Source organism: Mus caroli, unplaced genomic scaffold (assembly GCF_978045245.1).
Source record: "Mus caroli unplaced genomic scaffold, Mus_caroli_1 scaffold_3, whole genome shotgun sequence".
Lineage (NCBI taxonomy): Eukaryota > Metazoa > Chordata > Mammalia > Rodentia > Muridae > Mus > Mus caroli.
This window is the reverse complement of record NW_028227258.1, coordinates 99,996,714-100,019,572: the sequence shown is the minus strand read 5'-3', so window position 1 is coordinate 100,019,572 and position 22,859 is coordinate 99,996,714. Positions and strand designations below refer to the sequence as shown.

Sequence of the window (22,859 nt, the reverse complement as noted above, 5' to 3'; positions counted from 1 at the left end):
CTTTTATAAAAGAAGAGTGCTGTACAGCATGTCACTGCATCTGGTACACATTATCTTTTACATTGATATGTATACATTTGTCTCTTAATATGTAATTTTATAATTTTTCATAACTATACTTTAGGAAAGTACTGCTACTTACCATATTTATTTTTCTAGGACTTCCAGAGATACATAGAGATACTCTATGTCCAAAAAAAAAAAATGAGGGAGAAGGAAGAAAAGGAGGAGGAGGAAGAGGAGGAGGAGGAGGAGGAGGAGGAGGAGGAGGAGGAGGAGGAGGAGGAGGAGGAGGAGAAAGAGAGTAGTTTTACTGACATCTCCAAATACATCTAATGATAGTTCCAGAATAGAATGGGTGGCTGAAGTATGTTTTAAATATTCCATAAAATGAAAACTTTTGAATCTTCCTATAAACACACACACATTTCAATATTTAATTCAAAGGTAACTGAAAATAATTAATGACTGCCCCCTCCCCAGGCAATGGGCAAAGAGACACCTTATTGGTGGCATTGTTCTTATATCAGGTAGGGGCAGAGCAGATGACAGTCCTTTGTTCATCCTAGCTTGATTCTTGGCATGGTAGCCAAAGCTGTCTTGTGCCTATGACTCATAAAAATCAAGTCAAATCAGATCCAGAAGAAAGACAGACAGACAGACCTGCAGACCACCATGTCACTCACAGACCTGCCCTTCAGTGCACAGCACAGGTGGACCATAGACACCTGATTGCTGCCACACTACACAGTGCAGCACAGATGGAGGATGTCACTCGGGGGTCTGCCAGCAGCATGGCCTGCCTGCAGCAGGAACCACTACCATGTGCTAGTATATAATGGTCAGATGGGAAGGAAAGAAAACTAGAGCAGCTTGAGCATTATGAAGAGAGATGGAACTGGAGACTTAAGGTTGGAGAGGAATAGTATGTCGTGAGTGCCCAGCTCTGTTACCTAGGTCCACGATGAAGTTCCAACCCGAGTGCATGACTATGCAGCAGCAGAGATTGGTGTCAATATCCATGGCTCATAGAAAACATGGGGATGACCCTGGTCAGGACAGCTGCCGGGGACCATGTGCATGTCCAGTAGCTATGCAGAACTGGCTCTGCTCCCCACTGGATGTGGTGCTCTGGAAAGCTGGACCCATCACTCACCGATGTCAGCACTTGGAAGAGATGGCCCTGCACCATACTCGGGCAGCACAGTGGAGCTGGCCCTGGTTGCAAGGTGTGGGTGAGCTAGCCCCAGGACAGAGTAAGGGAGACCTGGCTCCACCACACATCTGCTGTGAGGTGGTGTGGTCTCTAGAGTGATGCCATTTCCCTTGCCCCTCACCACCTGCAGCAGTAGGAAGAGCTGTCCCTGGGGTCATGAGAGTGGGAGAGCTGGCCCTGCATCTCATCTGGACAGCACAGTAGGGCTGGCCCTGGGGTGGAGGTGGTGCAGGTGAGGCAGCCCAGAGGGTAAGAGCATAGGAGAGCTGGCCTTGTTACTCCTCTGCCATGAGTTGACCTAGGAAGGAGGAAGATGCTCTCTGCCCTTTTGCCTCTCACCACCTGAGGCAGCCATGGCCATGCAAGAGGGTAAACTGTCCCTGCTCCTCACCTGCTGCAGCACTCAGGAGAGTGCAGCCTGTACCTCATCTAGGCAGCACAGTAGAGCTGACCCTGGTGGTGGGGGCACCATTAGTCTGGCATGAAGTGGTATGGGTACAGGTGATGCTCTCCCCCTCCCGCCCCCTCTCAGAGCTGGCCCTGGGAGGATAAGAGCTGGAGAGCTAGCCCTGCCCCCTCTCCCCTCCCCCCTCCCCCCTCCCCCCCCAATGGTTGTAGCATTCCAGAGGGAAGAGCAGGCCCTGCACCTTGCTTGGAAAACAGTAGGCTGGCTCTGATGACAAGAGCATTGAATTTGCCCAGAGGATGTGAGATCAGGAGAGCTGGCCCAGTTCCTGGAGGGCTGCAGCCCTCTGGAGAGTGAGCCCTGCAACTCAGCTGGCCAGCACAGTAGAGATGGCTCTGGAGGAATGTGTGTGTGTACAGTATTCTAAGTAGGGCATGAGAGAAGGAGAGCTATCCCTTGCCTTATGCCTGATGGCAGCATTGGACGGCCGAGCCGGAGCAGTGCTGGAGATCTAGGCCTGTTGGTGTGGATAAGGGAGAGCTGGCTTGCTTACTAATTCAGCTACCACCCAGGCCCAGATCCAGGGCTCTGAATTGGCCCACCCCCAAGTCAATATCATTTCCAAATGGTTGGGACACATGAAAAGGCCAGTCCTTCTGTCCCAAAGCTGCAGGGTTTCCATGACAAGAAGCAACCACTTCATAACCTGGAGGAGTCCCAAGGAGGATCCAATATTGATGGTGTCACAAAAGCCAGAGATCTTGAACCAGACCAATGTCTCAGTGCAATGAACATTTGCAGGTGACAATGTATGGACAGAGGGATATACTGTGGGACACACTGTGACATACTTCCACAATGAGATTTTGTTGTTGCTGCTGCTGCTTGGTTTGTGTTTATTTAGGAGCAAGAGGCTGCAAGAGCAAAGAGCTGATATTTAGGGACAGAAGGATGAGCAGAACTGGGGTGTATGATATGAAATTCACAAAGTCAATTAAAAACATTAGAAATTGTCCAGAGGCAGTCATGACAATCCTAAAACAACTAACTGAGACTTCCAGGAAGAGACGATAATGCATTGTAGGAGCCTCCATGTGATGTGGGGAGTGAGGAAAACAGGACAGCAAGCAGTATTCTAAGGAAAGAAAGAATACAGAAGCAGCCGAAACCCCCAAAACTGATGGGACCCCAGAAAAGTGCAAAGAAAGGGAAAGCAAAGGGAGTAAGGAGGGCCAGGGCTAGAGCTTAGTTATATACTGCTAGCCAGAACCTGTGCAAAATTACATACATGTGTACATACATACATACATACATACATACATATAAAATCACTGAGGTTAGGTGATGGCACAGACTTGGAAATTCAGAGCAGGAGAGTAAAGACATGTGAATCACTGGGGTTCTCTTATGAGTCAGCCTAACCTACTTGGCAAGTTCCAGGCCATTGAGAGACACACTCTCTCTCTCTCTCTCTCTCTCTCTCTCTCTCTCTCTCTCTCTCTGTATATATACATATATATGTATGTATGTATGTATGTATATATATATATATGTGTGTGTGTGTATATATCTTTCTTACACATACACACACACAAATTTAAAAACTGTACTATGCATGTGGAACAGCATCCAAGGGTATGCTCCAGCCACAAACACACATATACTTCCAGGCACATGTGCAATTACAGTCATGAACACACATTGACACACACATGAACACACACACATGCACACACACAGGTTCCAAAGGCAGGCAATGAGTCAGGACATACACTCTTTTAGGAATCTCACAAGAACACCAAGCTGTACAACCATAATATACATACAGAAGACCTAGCGAGGCCTACACAAGTTCCCTGATCTCTGTAAGCCACTTGAGTCCCAGTCAGATGATTCTGTAGGCCATATTCTGTGGTGTCTTTGATCCCCCTGGCTCCTCTAGTCCTTCCTCCTCCTCCTCAGCAGGACTCCCTGACCTCCAACTAATATTTGCTGTGGGACCCAGCATCTGCTCCCATCGGCTGCTGGATGAAATCTCTCTGATGACAATTTTGTTAGGCTCCAGCACCACCAGGCACATCATGCAGGAATGACAAACTGTAGGTCTGATATAATATCAGATAAGTTATCTGATAAGTGAATAGATAGCATATTTGTATTTTGAGTCTGTATTACCTCACTCGGGATGATTTTTTTTCTAGTTTCATCCATTTTCCAGCAAATTTCATGCCATCTATTATGTAAATGAACCACATTTTCTTTATCCATTCTTCAGGAATTCTGAGGAACATCTAGGTGGTTTCCAGTTTGGGGCTATTATGAATAAAGCTGCAATGAACATAATTGAGCAAGTGTCCTTGTGGTAGGATTGAGTGTCTTTGGGGCATATGCCTAGGAGTGGTATAGCTAAGTCTTGAGGTAAGTTGACTCCCAATTTTCTGAGAAATTATATTGATTTCCAAAGTAGCTACACAGGTTTGCACTCCCACCAGCAACTGTTAATAATGTGCCTGTCGGCAGCCAGGAAGACCTGAGTTTGAACCCTAAAAATCCACATTTTTAAAGGTTAGATGCATTCACTTATAATTCCAGTACTGAGATGGTGAGGCAGGATGGGTAAATGGCTGAGACTAGATACCCTGCCAGCCTAGCTGACTTGACAAGATCCAGGGCAATTAGAGACATGTTCTCAAATCAAGGTGGGTGGCAACTACACAACACACACACACACACACACACACACACACACACACACACACACATTTCATTCTGAAGATGTTTGACATCTTTTTCTGTTATTTGAATAAGAAATATTCCCTAAGGATTAATGTGGTTGGTCGCTTAAGTCTCTGAATGCTTGGTGACTGTGCTGGTTTTGAAGCTTGTGGAACCTGTAGAGGGTGGAGCATCTCTGGAGGAAATAAGTCATGGGACAGTCTTGAGCTTTCTAGATCCTCGGCCCACTTCCTGGTCATTTTGTTCTTCCTGACTATTGTCACAATATAACCATTTGAGTCATACTTCCATTGCTCTGCCTTCTCCAGTCTGGACTGTATCTCTTTTTAAATTGCAAACAGAAATAAATGCATCCTCGCATTGCATTTTGTCAGGCGTTTGGATGGAGCAACAAGAGAAATAGTTAATGTGGCCCCTTTCTCGCTTGTATCTCAAATTGGTCTCTTCATGCTACTGTGGTCTAGTTTCTGCTGTAGTCTCAGGGCCAAGATGCTACTAGAGCCACCTCTTCTCAGATCAGGGTGGCCTCCTTAACCATTCAGCATTCTTCTGCTCTGAGTCCTTCAAAGCTTCTCACTCTCTGCATCAGTGCTAAGTTCATCACCTGCCATTCAATCTTTTGGCCTCAACCTGTTCCTGTTTGTTCTTCTCTGGCCCCTCTGGCCAGGCTGTATCCTGCTTGCTCCAAGAACAAACTGTACCACTCTGGATAGATTAGTACTCCATAAAGTCATGTAGATATGAATAATGGTAGAGCCTCATGGCAGTATATACCAAGAAGTGCTCTTACAAGGACTAAATGAAGGAATGTGGATTAAAGGCAAAGACTTTCAAATCCTAGTTATTTATTAGTATAGCCACACCATCTCTTCTAGACACCAAAATGACAGGGAAAGAGGAATGGGATAAGGAATGGATAGAGGGCAGAACTGAAGGGGAATAACCACTGGACTATAAAAAAAAAAAAAAGATTAAAGATAATTTAAAAAAAAATGAAATTAGTGTATAATGTCCTCTTCCTACAAAATATTGACAAGAGTAATGTATACAAGTAAGTGAAGAATCTGAATAATTAAATAAACAAGTCCATAGATCAGAAATGGAGCCAAAATGAAAAAGTAGTGAGTGTATTCAAGACGATTCAGGTAAGCCCCAGGATAGAGGCGGAGAATGACTCTGGAAAGGTTGGCTTCTATTGATAAATAGTGACTTAAAATGTGTCCCATGAATGAAGACTTAAGCTAGAGAAATCAGAGTCAAGATGCCTGGATGGGTTCCCCTAACATAAAAAGAAGAAAAAAGGACAAAGCTTTTATAGAGCATTTTAAAAGTTGCAAGAGCCAGGTATGGTCTCACACACACACACACACACACACACACACACACAAAACCTTGATCCCAGCACTTGGAAGGAAGAGGCAGACAGATCAAAAGTAGCCTGGTCTATATTCTCAGCTTTATACCAGCCAGGACTACATAGAAAGAACCTGTCTCAAAATTAATTAATTAAACAAACAAAAACTTACAAGGAATACTGGAGTTATAAAGTACAAATACCATAAGATAAAAAAGAAACAAATCTTAACTTCACACATAAATTATCAAGAAAATCACAGTAAAAAAAATAATAATGTAAAGAGTCAATAGGCTGCTTATTCATTATCCTGGTTACAGTAAAAAGAAGATGATAAAGTGAAAAAGATATGTAGCTTAAGACATTCTTCTAGAATATAGTACTATGGAGGGAAAAAAAACTTTTATTTTAAATAAAAAGAGTAGTGAAAAGAGAAAAATACTAGATTGAGAAAATACAATACAATGAAAATTCCATATATCAGGAGAGAGATGGATCAACAGTGTAAAGTCATATTAGCTATAATGTTCCCACAACAGCACAAAAACAAGAGTCTTCCTATTGGAAATTATTTCAGAGAGATTGACAAATAGATGAACAGACAGGCAGGTAGTAATCTCCCAGCTACATTCACATGAAGCTAATAAAAAATACAGAAAAGGGGCTGGAGAGATGGCTCAGCGGTTAAGAGTACTGGCTGTTCTTTCAGAGGTCTTGAGTTCAATTCCCAGCAACCACATGGTGGCTCACAACCATCTGTAATGGGATCTGACGCTCTCTTCTGTTATGTCTGAAGAGAGAGAGAGAGAGAAAAAAAAAAAAAGACTGTTTAGAGGCAGGCAGATTTCTGAGTTCAAGGCCAGCCTGGTCTACAAAGTGAGTTCCAGGACAGCCAGGGCTACACAGAGAAACCCTGTCTCAAAAAACAACAACAACAACAAAAAAACAAAAACAAAAACAGAAAAATTAATAAGAGTATATAGACATTATGTGCAATAGGGTTTCCCTAACAAAAATAAAGCTAAAGAGCAATGCAACCTGCCTTAACTTACACATTTACAGACAATACAGAGAATAATTCTCTTCATACCCAAACTCTTTTATTGCACTACTAAGCACATCAAAAAATAACTTTCTAATATGTGACAAGACTTTTCCTAGGGAGATGAAACACACATAAGTCTATTCACCCCATATTGGAAGCCCATGGCAGACCAAAGTACCCATACCACTAAAGACCAACTTAGTGAACCAATGAATTTTATTGAGGTTACTTACAGGAATATGGGTAAGGGGTTCCTTACAAGAGAAGAAATGACTTAAAGACAGATGCATCACCAAGGCCTATCTCAGCATGGGTGACAGTCCTCTGGTAACTGACTAAGATAGAATTGACATTATTTATTGTATCTGTGGCTCAATAAAGTACATTTACTAAAAAAAGTTAGTAAAAGTGGAGGGAAGTGATGCTACTGAGAACAAGCATAATAAAGTGTTTTATACCCACTATGCCTACTTGTAGAGGAGCATTTATTTTCTACAGCAGTATTCATCCTACTGAAGACAGATCTCTAAGGCTAATATGATATTTTGATAAAGCAGCAGGGTGAAATGAGCCCTAGAGCTAGGTCACCATCAGATGTATCAACAGAGTCACCCTGAGATCTCTGTATCAATAGAGTCACCCTCAGATGTATCAATAGAGTCACCCTCAGATGTATCAACAGAGTCACCCTGAGATCTCTGTATCAATAGAGTCACCCTCAGATGTATCGATAGAGTCACCCTCAGATGCATCAATAGAACAAAGCTTATATTGCAGAAAATCTCCAACCCAAATATGCCCCAGCAATGAAAATACAACTCAGTTAATAAGAATACATGCTGTGTGGCTAGACTGGGCAGATCTACTACTACACTGCCATCTTCCACATCTTATGAAACCCCTTATAACATGCGGTTTTTACAGGCCATGTGCTTCTGCTCCGCTTTTCTTCTTCCTCCTCCTCTACATCCTCTATATCCTACATTCCATTTTCTCCTTCTTACCCCACCTCCCACTCCACCTTCCCTTTTATCTGCCCAATCATCAGCTCTCCTTTATTTTAAAGTTAAGGTGGGAAGCAGGTTTACAGGAAGTCACCTGAGTGCTGACTCATTCCTTGTTCACAGCCACTCACAGGAGAACGGAATTAACTTCAAATATAATTAGCTCCAGGGCTATCCACAACATGTTTATCCAATCTTATGTCAAAAAGGAATTTATACCTTCGTTTTACTTTTGAAGCACACAGATAAATGCATTGATTTTTGAAAAGGTAAAATACCCTGTCCTGTATCCTTGATACAGGTAATTTATCAGTGGGAGGAAAAATCCATCAGCAGATTAGGGCATTGTTTCATGTCCAGATTCCCATGAAGAAGAAAACCAGCTCCCTCAAGTTTTCTTTTGACTTCCACATGTGCATTGTAGCACAAACAAATGGGCACAGGCATACACATGCACACAAAATAAATAAATAAGTAAGTAATAATTTTTAAAGTTTTTCAATCAAGCTAAAAAGAAAAACCTGCGAGAAATATTACTAGTGAAAGACCATGTAATTGACAACAAAGATTATGTGTTCAATAACCTATATTATGAATTTTCACAATGGCATTAAAAGGCTGACTCACTTTCCCTTATAGACATGACCACTGGTGGGCTATGTATGCTCCAGTGGATGACCCTGTACCTATGTGCATATAGGCAGCACTGATTGAACTCAGGGGGTTATTAATAACAAGAAGAGGACATAACATTGGGAAAGGGGATAGGGGAATGAATGGGAGGTGGAAGGAGTAGTGTTAGATGGGTAGGATTGAAACACATTGTGTGGATATATGAAACATTCAAAGCAAGTGTATTCTTTAAAAAAAGAAAATTTTGACTGATTGTTACTCCACATGTTAAAATGAGTTCAGCCTAGTGTTAGCTGGGACATCTTTGTAAGTTCAGATGGCATGGATCACAAGGTTGGCAAGTACTGTTTGGTGCTCTGGCATTCATAGTACATACATGTAAACTGTGAAAAGCAATGTAGACTAGAGAGAATGTAAGGATTATATTTTCTGGGAGAACATATAGTAAGTTTTCTGTATAATGGATACTTGTATCATTGGTATATATGAAAATGTGGTTGAAAATATTTTCTTGGAGAATGGCATCATGGAGGCTCCATATCAGGTGCTCTGTAAACCATGAGTCAGAGATGGATCATTCAGGAATGATCCATCCATGTTTACATGGATTTATTGTCTGATGTGGATAGTAACATTAATACTATAGATACTACAGACTATATGCAGTTGTCTACCAGTGACATAAATATACAGATGTAAATAATTAGAAATACATATAGCCTTCAAAATGTAACCATTAGTACTATAAGTTTAGGCATGTAACATTTAATAAAAAGACAAGTTAAGAAAATGTTACGTGATTCATCATTATGAGGATACCTACACAGTGCACTTACACAGACCTATAAGGGATTGCAATGCCAGTCCAGGCTAAATGGTGTAGTCAGCGTTTTATAAACCCAGACCATTGCTGACCAAAGCATTGCTACATAGCTCATGGTTGTATACAATATTGACCAATAAGCATGCAGTATTGAAAGATTCTACAGTTGTGATGTAATTTAGTTATAGGAGATAAAGGACATATCATTTTCATTCTTAAGTATTTTGCAATCCAGAAGTCAAAACACAATGAAGACTTTTCTGGCAAAGATTATGAATATGTGCTTTGATGAAGACAGAGCTGTGCGGAAATTCTGGCTATAGCATCTTCTGTCTGTGCAAGCCACTTTCTAGCAGTCTATATGTGTATATGTCTATGTGGCTATGGATCTGTATGGAAATCCTACTATCTACCTTACGCCTACCTCTTTTTCTTCCTTGTAGCTTAAAAGTATTCCTGATTAGATTTCTCTTAATACATAGAGCATAGGTGATACGAGTTTTTATTTTATTGTCTTCAAAATTTCATGCATTATTTGTGACTAAACTTTAGTATGTATGACTACCCACTTTACATATTAATAATGTTTTATTTATTCTTTAAGAATATCATAGGTATGTGCAACATGTTTTGAACAGGTCTGTCCTTTATTCCTCCCTCCAAATCTCAGATCGCCCTCCAATTTCATGTCTTCATCATCTTTTTTTAATAACCCCTGAGTCCTATTAATGGCCATGGTTGTGGGTCTATATTACTAGTAAATAACAATGTATTGCTGGCCACAACCCCAATGAAAAGTTACTCTTCCCCAGCAGCTATCAATTGCCAATAACCGCTCAACTGGGAGTAAATGGCTCCATAGGACCTGCTATCTATGTGCATGGATTCTGATCCTTCATGTGGCTCTGAATAGTTACCTTCTAACCATCTAACCCTTTACCTTCTGACTGTTAGCAGTATCTTTATTTCCTCAGATAACTCTTGACCATCATAGAAACTTGAGTCATAGGATCTTAAATGAATACAATGTGAGTCCATGGGTTGTTTTGCTTTACTTTGTGTTTAGATTTATTTTTATTTTATCTAAATTGGTGTTTTTCCTGCATGTGTGTCTGTGTACCACATACATGCAGTGGCCATGGAGGTCAGAAAAGGGCATTGAATCACTAGAACCAGGATTACATAACATTATAAGCCACCTGTAATTGAGATATTGCCCAGATCAGTTTGGCTTTGTGAGCATGTCTATGGGAGGACTAAATTAATTGTTAACTGACACAGTGGGGCACAATCAACTACGGGTGACACTGTTCCTTGGACAGGTTCTGGTATGTGTAAGAAAGCTACTGAAACATGAGTTTGTGAGCAAATCAGCAAACAGCGATCATCTCCACGAGCAGCTTTTCTTGGCAGCTATCCCATAGCTCTGGCCTCTCCAACATTTTGGAGTCTCTAGGGCAATCCAGGTTTCACCTCTACAACTTCATGCAATGGCCTCTCTATGCATCCATGCAGGGACACCCCTGCCTGACACATGCTTAGCTAGCCCCAGTAGCTTTTCTTAGTCACAAAGGGGGATTCTATAACCCCTTTCTTCTTCTATCCTTGACTCTAAAGCCAGAACCATGTGGCTGAATCTGTCCAGTTCTGCTGCTTACTGGGTTAGAACATGGCCCCAGTCATTTGATTACATCTTCATCATCTCTGTTTTCAGTGGTTTCCTTCATTTCCTCAGCTTAACTGTCCTGAAATTTGCTCTGTAGACCAGGGTACAAACTCAGAGGTCCACCTGCCTTAGCCTCCTGAGTTCTGGGATTAAAGATGTGACACATTACACTCAGCCTGAAGCTTTTCTTTAATTCCTTCTCACAAGCTGCAAATTGTACATTTTCTACTTTTTCCTTGCCCAGCTTGCTCCTTTTCCTTACAGATTGCATCAGAGTGAGCACTAGTAACCAAGCAACACAGTCAAGACTAGGCTATCTGGAAATTTCCTCTACCAAAGTTAGTCTATAATTCTCCAATTTAGCCTCAGGCATACTTTGGGAGAGGGGTAGAAAGCAGCTACATTCTTTAACAAAATATCTCAAGAACAGTCTCCAGTTCACATACTAATATTCTCCTCTGAAATTTCTAGAGCCAGGCCCCCACAGTTCAAACCACGCTCAGCATCACTGTCTTCCACATCCCTACTATTATGGTCCATTAAGTTCTACTTAAAGCATTCAGCTGCTTTTCTAACTCAAAGTTCCAAAATATACATGCCCCCAAATAAAAACATGTTCAGACATGTCACAGCAATACCCTAGTTCCTGGTAGCAACTTCTGCCTTGTTTGGGTTTCTATTACTGAGATGAGACACCATGACCATGACAACTCTTATAAAGAAAAGCATTTAATTGGGGCTGGCTTACAGTTCAGAAGTTAGTCAGTTGTCACCATTGTGGGAAGCACCGTGGTAGGCAGGCAGACATGGTGCTGGAGTAGAAGCTGAATGTTCTACACTCAAAGGCAACAATCCAAAGGCATCAGGAAGAGTTTCAACCCTGAATTCTCTCAATAATAGACAATAGCTGGTACACTGAAATAAACACTTTCTTTCCTTAAATTGCTGGGTCACAATATTTTGTCATAGCAGTAGAGAAGTAGTTAGAATATTACTGGGCTAAAATAGAAGGTACAGAATAACAGATCTGCTTCTCAAGTGGATTGTGCTATACATCGAACCACAGGAAAGCAGTATTTAAATTTAATTTTCTTATTTGAAAATTAGTATGACAGGTGGGTTAATTATATTCTCTCGTATAATCTGGAAAGCCAGCCCTGTAAAGTCATGTAAATTGTGTGTTCTACACTGTTGATGATTGTGCTATTCTAGAGTTAATGTGTGTTAAAATGGGTGAGGGAGAGACACTAGAAGTGGGAATGGAAAACGTCTCCCCCACACACAAATTACATGGCTAATACACATCTGGGAAGGAGAAGAGAAGATATAAAGGGCAGAACTACAACATGAATTTAGAAAATATCTCTGATAGCCTCAAAAATAGCCACTTTGTTGAGGAAGCTGCTGAGAACTTCATAACATCAATCCTAGTAATAAATGAGTACACTTTAGCCTCCCAACATCCCATCTGCATATCTAGACCACTCTGCCTCCCAACATCCCATCTGCATATCTAGACCACTCTGCCTCCCAACATCCCATCTAAACATCTGGACCACTCTGCCTCCCAACATCCCATCTGAATATCTAGACCACTCTGGACCAGTTCTCAGGGGAAAGATGAGACTGGCAGGAAGGACACGGATGATTTTGGTTGAACCACATACTGTTCACCCATAAAATATTTAAAATTCTTGAATTATGCACACAAGTTTGTAAATTGTGAGGGTTTTTTTTTTCATTAAAATTCAGGTTTCCAAGATTCTCTTAAAGCCAGAACCTCCCTCGGATCATGTTAAGCACACATTTCTCCACAGTAGTAATAAACAAGCTAAAAGCCATCTGTTGCATTTCCCAAGCTTCTGCAGACTTACTGAAGCAGTTTGCACAGTCCAGCTACCTTCTGCCCCAATGTACCCATGAGTATGCACCATTATCCTAGACAATGTCCTGGTTTTGCATCTGCCTGTCCACTGGACTCATCACACTCTCATGTGGCAACAATTGAACTTTGGGAGAGTGACAGTCCACTACACAAGGCAACGAGTTGTGAATTCCGAGTAGGACATACGCATATTCAAGGTCAGCCTCCCAGACTTATCTGCACTGCCAGCTGAATTTCCTCATAAAGCTACAGAAAATGGAAAACTCATTTTCCTTTTATTAAATAGTTTAGTGCAATTTTTAAATGGCAAACTCTAATCTTGAATTCACAAAACTAGAATAAAACTTCAATTGTCAAACAAGAAGAAAAGCCTAAAAGAAAAAGATTATTCTGAAGAATCACAACTAATTTTCCAGGAAGAAAATGTACTCCAAGCAATTCTTGTTCAAGGTCTCAGTGAGAGTGAAAGGGAAATTGTTTCAATAAAAGAAATATATATTCCTGAGTTAGACAAAAAAATTGAACACCTGAAATAGTAACTATCAAATTATTTTTATCTTCAATTTAAGTAAGTTTGAGTTTTAAGTCACAGAGTATAAATCATGCTCCCCATGAATTTTGGAGAAATATATGCAGTTGTGTAAGCACCATAGTGAACAAGGACATCTCCACCAGCCCACTCTGTCCTGCCATCTCATAGATTTACCTTTATCATCGATAAATCCTTATGGATTACTTGGTTGTTGTTTTTTTTTAATAGAATGGCTTGAGGTTTTTTTCCCCATATTTTATATCATTAAATAACTTGTTCGGTTTCATGGCACTGTAACTTGTTTATCTACCCACCTACTAAACTAAATGGTATTTTTAAGTTTTTGAGTCTCTCTCTCTCTCTCTCTCTTTCAGAGCTTCTATGAATAAAGCTTTTGTGAACTTTCACTCATAGGTCTTTTTAGTAATTTTTGTAATTTTTGTTACTTTTGATTAAATTCTCAAGTGTCCTTGGGACATAGGATCTGTTTTGATTGCCAAACACCATCAAAAGGTTACTATAGTTTCAGTCACTTATAACCTTGTCATAACACTTGATATTGTCTGGTTCTAAAAATTTTTAAATGCTAGTTGATAGATGTATTCGTTTTCACTAGATTTTATTTATAAGTTTTATATATTTTATTTATTTTAACAGTTTTAATAATATTTTTGTATAAAATAGTGGTGTGTATTAATATGTCTGCACTGATTTTCCACCCCTACATCTTTTTCTGATAAAAATGTTCAAATTATATATCCATTCAAAAATTTCTTTACATTTTATATCATTTGTATATTCTAAATACAGCCTCTTTAGCAGGTGTGAGCTTTGTAAAAATGTGTGAAAACATCAGATGGTAGAAGCAGTTTTATATATATTTAAAAGAAAATAACAAATATCAAAACAAGGTAGAAATAAGTAAAGTTCCATTGTCATGTAATAGACAAACTCACAAGGTTGTTCAAGAGGCCTCTAGACCTTAGAGCAGCATAAAACTTTGAAACTAGGAACAGAAGATAAGAAACTTATATTTATAATTGAATATCCCTGAACTCAGAAAACATGCCATTCTTCAAACAGAAAGATACACAGAGTGGTGAATTAAATTAATTTTTTTAAAATAATTAAAAGGCAGTTGGAAAGGGCTTGTTAATTCACTAAAGAGAAAGAAAACGTGTTGGTCCTATACATCTTCCACAATTAAAAAGAGAGAGGAATATCTTTCTCAAATGTTGGTCAGTTGTTGAATCATGAAATAAACTTAGAAAAACCATTGCAATCATAGAGGGACAAAATAAAATAACAATATAGATGTATATCTGAGGTGAATATGTAAGTGCACACACCCTTAAACAATAAGATAATAAATATTTGGGACCTGGAGGGATTCTCAGTGAATAAGGAGCTTGCTACTCAAACACAAAGACCTGAGGTCAAATCTCCTGCACCCATATAAAAAGCTGGTTGGCAACACTTGCCTATAACCCCAGCACTGGAGGGATGGTGATAGGCAGATCTGTGTGGGTCTTGCTGCCCAGACAGTCTATACAATGATCAAGTTCCAAGTTCAGTTAGAGACCTTGTTCCAAAACAAAGGTGGAGAATAATAGAAGAAATCACCCTAAGATCTTCACATGTACATACATGGACATGTAACCTTTCAGACACATCTGTATATATTTTATCTAAATACTGAATCCTAATATGAAATTCTCAAGCAAAAAAGCAAATTCAAGCAATGCTCTCCAATAATCCTTGGTCACTACATTTTTACTGTGAAGTTTTCCAGTTTAAAAAATGCAGAATATTAAGTTACTGAAACAATCTCAGAGTATAAGGGATACTTCAAGGCTTTCCTAGTCTCCTGGTACAGTTCAGTCAGCAATGCCCAAGGAGGTGGCAACAGTGGCAGTGATTTGTGCACTGACTATGAAAAGAAAGAATGGGAAAGAACAGCTCTTGAGGGTTTTTATGATTAATATTGACAGGAGTAACCTAGGAAACAAGCCACAGGCATTGTGATGATTATCTATATCAGGCTAGTCTCTGGACATACCTAGGAGGCATTACTATTTTATTAGGTTCATTGGGGTAGGAAGACATACTCTAAAATAGATGGCCTCATTCTATGGATCTGGATACTGTCGGGAATAAAAGAGAAGGGTGCCAGCTAAGTAAAAGCCTCTGTTTGTCTCACTGTGGATGCAATATAATCAGTCCCTCAAGCTCAGGATGCCATGAATTCACCCATTAACTCTGAGCCAAGATAGACCCTTCCTTCCCCAAGCTGCTTTTGTCAGAGTATTTTATCATAGCAGCAGGAAAATAATTGACACAAGGTCCTTCCTATAACAGCTATAGTACGAATGGTAAAATATTTCCTCTAACTATACATACCGAGAAATACTCTGGGTAGTCCCCCCCCATAATTAGAATATAATAAGCCTGTCAAAATATGACAGTAAAAATACCAACTTCAATGTATGTGTGGTGTAACACTGAATACACAAATATAGTCAGAATAACTGGAAATATCTTCAAAATATATGGTGAACAAAGATTACTTTCCTAAACACCTCAAGTAAATATTAAGTTTAAACACACACACACACACACATACAGGATATAAACAACACATGAAATATATGTGAAAAAAAATATACCCCAAACACATACCAGAGCTTTGGACAGAAACTTATTTTAATTCTATTTATCCTAAGAAAGTGAGGCTTTCCGGTCTTTCTTCTACAACTCCTTTAACATCCCTAACTAGGTAGTCTCAATATCTTTACTCACATGAAAACACTAAAAGGCTTCTTTGATGGAAGACCATGTGACAATGAAATGGTTCACATTATCATTTCCTCAAGATCAGGGCTAAGGACAAGTGCCCCAAAGACACCTGGATGCACTTACCTGCAGCTTTATGGGTCCTGGCCTTGAACTTGTAAAGGACTAAGACATCCCAGGTATAGGAAACAGGTATGAGTGCCTTGAAATGCTTTGCACCCATCTATATGTTCACTTGACTTTGAGATCTCTGCCCTTGTGAACCAAGAAACATTTGCCTTGTTCTGTAGCCCCTGTAAGGTATCTTCGCAAATATTCTCCAATTCTTTGCTCACATCCAATCTGGACATCAGATCTATTTTAAAGAACAAGACCCAGTATTCAGGGAGATCAGTAATATTTAACATTGTGTGGCTATAATATCTTTAGCAGCTATTGGCACATGTGGTTTTAATTTTTGTTCCTCTGATGACTAATGATATTAAACACTATGTGAATGCTTTAGAGCCATCAGAATTCACTTCTATATGCATGCGTTCCATTGTCTTCCCAAGCGCTCCTCAAGGATTGGACTGTGTTCTTTATATGTCTAGATCCTAGTCCTTTGCCATTTATATTTATATAAAATCTTCTCCCATTCTGTTCCATGCTTGCTGATTCTTTTTGGTGTTAGTATTTTAGAAAGTATATCTATGATGAAAATTTTATTCCACAGTTAATGCATGACTCTTATGTTAAGAGGCAGAGAAATTGGTTATTTCAGTGAGAGGAATGCACTATTATGCATTATTCTATAGTATAAATATACATAATGCTTGAAGTCATTTTATAATGATGATATGAGCTTAGACTTACTCTAATGCCTAGAGATCCCCAATTAATAAAGAGACAATGATGTTTCTTACTGCTAGTTCCAAGGGAATGATTAATAAGGCCTTTTATTTCACACATATTTTTAAATTACATACATCTGTGACTCTTATTTTAAATTTTAAATATCTGGATAAATAAAACAACCACAACCTGGCACAAAAATCAGAGGAAACACCTAGAAGACGCACAGAAAGATTTTGTGAATGTTCTTGATTTGTCACTGATTAATGAAACACATTTTCCAGAAAGCTTTTTAAATGTCAGATCTAGGCCTACTATAAAATTTATTATCATAATTAGTTGTTTTAAAACAAAGATATACATAGATTAAATTTGAGTCAGATTTCTGGGCTGAATTTGTCTATGCATAGTGATTAAACTTAAATTCTTTTTAAATATAGTATGTCACTGACATACACACATAGTAAAATAAATAAGGACAATTACACAGAATATTGTGCCATAAATATATCTCACTTTTCTTCAACTTACCGCTTTAATCCACCCTTCCCAGCTAGCTACATCCTTCAGAGATTCTATGTATATTCAGTGCTTTAAGTATTTTGCACTGCAGGATTCAGTTAGCCAAGCATGGCTGCCGACCATGAGGAAAATGGTAAACTGAGAATAAAATGGTAGACTTTCTCCAGTTCAGAGCTGGAGCAGGAGCAGCTGGAAGAGAAAGACCTTGGCTAAGCCTCTCTGATCCAAAGAGGATACCACATACCCATGCAAGCAGGCTGAGGATTGGTGAGGTGCCTTAGGTGGCAATGTAATGCCCTCCAGCTAATCACCGGAGTCACCTCTCCCACCTCAGCCAAAGTTTCAGAGGGAACATGTTTGCAAAGATCTCAACTTCTCAACCTTCTCCTCCCTCTTCAAAAGAAAGTAACTACTGATTTCCTGTGACTTCCACCCCCTCCCATATTTCCGAGCAAATATCTCTTGCCTTATTACAAACCATTTCATCTTGAAGGGTACCACAGACCTTGTGGGCCCAACACTTCTCTATTCCTGTCCTCTACCCAGTTTGGCTTTCCTGAGTACCAACCCTGGAGTGATTTCTTATCCTCATCTGCAAGCTTCTGTTGTTTCCATACTCATGCTTCAGGTTCCTTCAAAGGCCCTGTTACCAGTGCTCTAAGACAGGTGTCCTGAGCCCAGTGGCCCTAGAAGAATTGAATCAATATATGTAATACAGGTTTTTACAAACATCCCTATACATTTGACTACAAAAGCCTTTCTGAAATAGGATTGCCAGGTTTAATGAATGGGAATATGGTATTCCCAGTTAAATTTGAATTTCATGTTAACAGTGAGAGTACTTTTTAATGTATTTCATCTGATGTAACTTTTCATCTGTATTTTATCTGCCACATTACTACAAAATCAGTTGAGCAATTAAATTAAACAATACCCCTAATCTGCATGTCTTTGCCCCTAAAAACAAAGTCCCTTTCCTTTAATGGCTTTGGTCCCTACAACAGCCCATCAGTTTCAAAACTGGGCATTTTGAATTGTCTTGAGCATTTCAAAGTGGTTGCTAGGTGGCAGGTCTCCACTTGGGAAAGCATTTTTCAAACTTGATTGCCACTGCTGGGTGAGAGTAGCTTAGTAGCAAGCCTGGATGTGTATAACACAGAAGGTTTTACTCTGGTGCTAACTACTCTTTTCGTACAGTAAAAAGTCAGTGGCAAAACAGAGTTTGAAAAGTATGCCTAAAAAAGCTTTTGTTTTGTATCAAATACCCAAACACCTAGGTGAACAGAGAGCTAAATAATCGTGGGATTCAGTTTATTTCAGCTATTTTTTCCCCTACTGGATTTTTAAGATAGGTAAGACTGGATTTCTTCCAAACAGTTCTGGGCAGGAGAAAACTTGAAAATACCGACCAGTCTTAAGTATCCCCACCTGATTCTTGATATAATTTTACTTGGGAAATGGAATGTTCGAACAGAATTTGGCTTATCTTGAGTTCTTTTGCAAACAGAACTCTTCACACAAAGGAACAGTGTGGCCTATTCAGATGCACCTTTGTTCAAATTACTTATCAAAGTTCATGAAACAAGAGTTGTGACTCTACACACTGTTTCATTAATCCAGAGAAAACTTAGAATACAACAAAGCTCAGAGAATGAAGTTAAAAGTCACTGGTAAATCATCACCAAAAGAAAATTGACATTGATGCTAGCATCCATTAGAAAATATCCACAGAAAGGACCAGACCTGCCCAGAGGATATTTGTGTGTAATTTCATTGTTATGACTCTATGTTAAGTATATCAACATTACACCAAACCCAAGTTGTGTTCAAAAAGATGTTCAGGTTTTGTCATTTTATTTATGATTATTAATTTACTTATTCTACTACTTTATATACCCCAATACCCTGGTCATAGAAGGAATACAACGATGAATTATAGAAAAGATAAAACCTCAAGAAATTTCACATTTTTCCTTTATGTAGCATATTATTGTAACTGCTGAGTCTAATACAAGCCAGTCTAATAAATTATATATATGGAACTGAATTATGTGTATGTATGCATATTTATAGGTATATGTGTATATATATGTATATGTATGTATATGTGTGTATATGTATTATTCTATTAGTTCTATTCCTTTAGAAAACGCTGACTAATACAGAGGGTCATGGTTTGTGCTTCAAATAAGTGGGATCTATGTGCTTGTTGCATCTACCGTAATGTGTTTATTGCATCAGTAAACTAGAGAATATTGCTGAGAGTAGATGCCCCTCTAGGGCCATGCAAGAAACTACTGAGGAAGGTGTTGTTGTTGTTGTTTTGTTTTGCTTTTACTTTTGTATAATCCCAATTTTTACTACATATGTGTCTTACTATAGATTAAACACACTGTCGACTTTAGCTGGAGTGGAGAAGTTTTCTTTTTCCTTTTTGTCAGTTGCCTTAAAGACACATAACTGGTCCAAATAATGAAAATAAGTGATTGAAGAAAACTGAGCCCTAACTAGAACATTTATTTCACATCCCGTGGTGCTCAGGGAACAAGGCAGAAGAAGGGGTAGTGTAGTGGCTATTCCTGGTTGTCAACTTGACTATATTTGGAATGAACTACAATCCAGAATTGGAAGGCTCACCAGTGACCCTTATCTGGAGTCTTGGAGATCCTTATCTGGATCTTGGTATGGAGATCTTGAGCCATAGTGGCTATGGATTCCAGAAGATTAAATCTCCGAGTTTAAGGAGATTTAATCTGGGCTACGCCTTTCATCTGGGATTAAAGGTGTGGTGGAACACACCTTTAATCTGGGCTACACCTTCTGCTGGAGACAACATAAGGACATTGGAAGAAGGGAGTCGAGCTCTTGATCCTTCGCCTGCTTGCCGTATGAGACTGAGTAACTGCTAGGTCCTTGGACTTCCATTCACAGCTGCGACTGAACCATTGTTGGGAATTGGGCTGCCGACTGTAAGTCATCAATAAATTCTTTTATCCATAAGTTCTGTGACTCTAGAGAACCCTGACTAATACAGAAGTTGGTACCAGAAGTGGGGTATTCCTGTGACAACCTGACCATGTTTTGGGGAGGAATGTGGAAGGACTTTGGAACTTTGGGCTTGAAGATCCATTTGTTGTTAAGAGCTCTGTCAGATGTTGTGTAGGAGCTTGGAAGATAATGTTGAGAACAGTGCAGAAGATTGAGGCCTGGTTTGTGAAATTTCAGAGGGAAAATTAAAGACTCTTTTCAGGGCCATTGCTATTTTGGAGTTTGATTATTCTGTGGTTCTGGTTAGCTGGGGCTGAAGAATCAGCTGTGATTAACAAGATACCAGAACTACTAAAGCAAAAACTTTGCATTACTGGGACTATTGATGCTGGTTAGCTGGAGCTAAGAAATTAGCGGTGATTAAGAAGAGACCAGCATCGTTGAGGTGACATCTTCTGGGAAGTGTTTTCTGAAAGCACAAATAGGCTGTGTTCCAGAGATAGGCAAGGTTGTACTCCTTCTGCAGTGGGACTTGGTAATGTGTAAGGGTCACCCAGGTGGTACTGGTTTTGAAGGCATGAAGGGGTCACACAGCAGCTCAGGCTCGGCACTGTGAGAGGCCATGGAAGGCCATTGGTGAAGGTGCAGCCCCAGTTGTAATTGAAGGCCCAGGACTGAAGGGGTCATGCAGTGTTTTGGAGATGCCAGTACCACGAGATGACCACCAAGAGCAGCAGCAGCAGTGGAGTACAGGCATCTGGAGCCCAGAGGATGACGTGTGTGCTACAAAGGGCATGGCTGGAGAAGTGACTCAAGCCCTTGGAGGAGCCCAGAAGATCGTGAGTTGGATCCCAGACATTGGACGGTTGGAGATTGATTTTTGCTTTGATTGTGACTGTGCCCTGATATTTTCCCTCTTGAAGGAAGAAACTGTTTTAGTGGAGCCCACAGTTAAGAGACTTTTAATTGTAAAAAGACTTTGGATTTTAAAAGAGATGGATATTTTAAAGAGATTGAAATTTTAAGAATATGTAAAGACTGTGGAACTTTTAAAGTTATTTAGATTTTGGGGATGAATAAGAATGTAAGGGTTGAGGCTTACTAGTGATGTGTTTGTGTGTCAAGTTGACAAGGGGTCAATTGTACTGGCTATTTTTGTGTCAACTTGACACAGCTGGAGTTATCACAGAGAAAGGAGCTTCAGTTGAGGAAATGCCTCCATGAGATCTAACTGTAAGGCATTTTCTCAATTAGTGATCAAGGGGGAAAGGCCCCTTGTGGGTGGGACCATCCCTGGGCTGGTAGTCTTGGGTTCTATAAGGGAGTAGGCTGAGCAAGCCAGAGGAGGCAAGCCAGTAAAGAACATCCCTCCATGGCCTCTGCATCAGCTCCTGCTTTCTGACCTGCTTGAGTTCCAGTCCTGACTTCCTTTGGTGATGAACAGCAGTATGGAAGTGTAAGCCGAATAAACCCTTTCCTCCCCAACTTGCTTCTTGGTCATGATGTTTGTGCAGGAATAGAAACCCTGACTAAAACAGGTAGAAAGAACACATGAGCTTGGAGGAAGTGTGTGAAGCATTGTTAACCATTTTGTTCACCACATATTTTGGCCATGGCTTCAAAACAGCTAGAGTTACCTTCACAAGACCTGCAGGGACTGGGTTTTTCAGCATTCTTTCATGAAGGATAGAGAAGTTCATAAGGCTGTGTCACTCTGTGAGGATTTATATACAATTAACCATGTCTGGGGGAAGGAGAGACATTTTCTCCCATGGTATAACCACTGGTCCATACGTCTGTAAATAACCCTTTACCCAGGTTCCAGGAAGCAACCTTACTTAAACTCATTTTGGGTCACCTCTAAAGAAGACATGACAGTAGAGGGGGAACTGGATGGGAAGTACACTGGTACTGTAGGGTACCAGTGGAAGTGGAAGGCAGACAAGAGAGTAAAAAGGACTTGATAAGATTAAAATACATTATGTTTGTGTGTATGAAGATTCCATAATCAAACCCATTAAGTATAATTAATATCTACTGATAAAGTGTTTAAGTAAATAAAACAAGACCCCAGGCAAGTAATTATTAAAAGAGATGAAGAGCCTGTTCTTCCATCTTGTGTGCTCAGACTGGAACCCAGTGAAGAGAGAAGGCTTTAAAATGCTTATCTCATCCTTGAAATTCAAGAACAACACGCAAACCTGACTGGGGTTGTTAGTCACGTAAACTTAGAGGGTTCTCTGAGCTCTTACTCTCTCTGAATAAATTAACATCTTCTCCTCAAAACAGAAAGGCACTGGAGATCTTTAGTGTCAAATGTCAATCATCTTCATGATGGTTGTGGACCATCCAAGCAGATGCTGCAAATTTTGGACACTGGGAACAAAGGAACCCAGCCCTGCTGATCAAATCTGCCTGTAAA

The 22,859-nt window shown here is 39.9% G+C and overlaps 1 non-coding gene across 1 annotated transcript; it reads left to right on the top strand.

Moving 5' to 3' along the window:
* The first annotated feature begins 475 nt into the window (after nt 1–475).
* On the top strand, nt 476–619 carry LOC115030733 (small nucleolar RNA SNORA48). Its single transcript, XR_003836329.1, has one exon. It is a non-coding gene; the product is annotated as a small nucleolar RNA SNORA48 (small nucleolar RNA).
* The last annotated feature ends 22,240 nt before the right edge of the window (nt 620–22,859 follow it).